Source organism: Lutra lutra, chromosome 6 (genome assembly GCF_902655055.1).
Source record: "Lutra lutra chromosome 6, mLutLut1.2, whole genome shotgun sequence".
Taxonomy (NCBI): domain Eukaryota; kingdom Metazoa; phylum Chordata; class Mammalia; order Carnivora; family Mustelidae; genus Lutra; species Lutra lutra.
The window spans coordinates 65373823-65374730 of record NC_062283.1 but is presented as its reverse complement, the minus strand read 5'-3'; positions in this window follow the sequence as shown (position 1 = coordinate 65374730).

The following is a 908-nucleotide window of genomic DNA, read 5'->3' as shown; positions in this document are numbered from 1 at the left end:
GTGGGGGGTGGTGTAGGCCTTGGCAAAGTACAACGAGGTCCCTGAAATAGGTCTAGAGAAAGAGGGAATTTCAGGTTGATAGTCTGGGATCAAACTGACATTTGATTGATGCTGGATAAACATTGCATTTTGGAAACAATGGTTGAACACAGGAATATGATTTTTTTTTTCAAAAAGCTGTAACTTTGGTATTATAACAGAATCCCATTGCAGCTCTGACTGGATTTGGATTAATAGAGTAAAAAGATATCCAGAATCACTCTCAGAGACTCCACCCTGTGGAAGTAACTAACAGGAATGAACAGGACTGATTTCCTTCACAGGGCCACACTTATCCCTAGTGCTCTCAATACTTTGGGGCCAGCCTCCAGAGGTAGATACTAGATTTTCTGAACAAGAATAAGTATTAAAGGGAAATTGATAAAAACAATCTTACATTCATTTTTTTAAGTGATATAAGCAGACAAAATATAGGATAAAGTTATTTTCAGTGATTAATATTCTAATCTGTTCCAGCACAGGCAGGCCAGATAAATTTAACTCCAGCACTGAAAGACACTAACCCCTTTTCTTTCTTTTTTTTTTTAAAAGATTTTTATTTATTTATTTGACAGAGAGAAATCACAAGTAGGCAGAGAGGCAGGCAGAGAGAGAGGAGGAAGCAGGCTCCCTGCTGAGCAGAAAGCCCAACGTGGGGCTTGAACCCAGGACCTGGGATCATGACCTGAGCCAAAGGCAGCGGCCTAACCCACTGAGCCACCCAGGCGCCCACTAACCCCTTTTCTAATGAAGTCCAGGCATCAGTCTGTTACTTCTATGAAAACATTTGTTACAACTCTGACACCAAGCTCTAGGATATCCTATTCCCCTGGATTTTCTGCCCATCAACCTTTGACAAGATACTTACT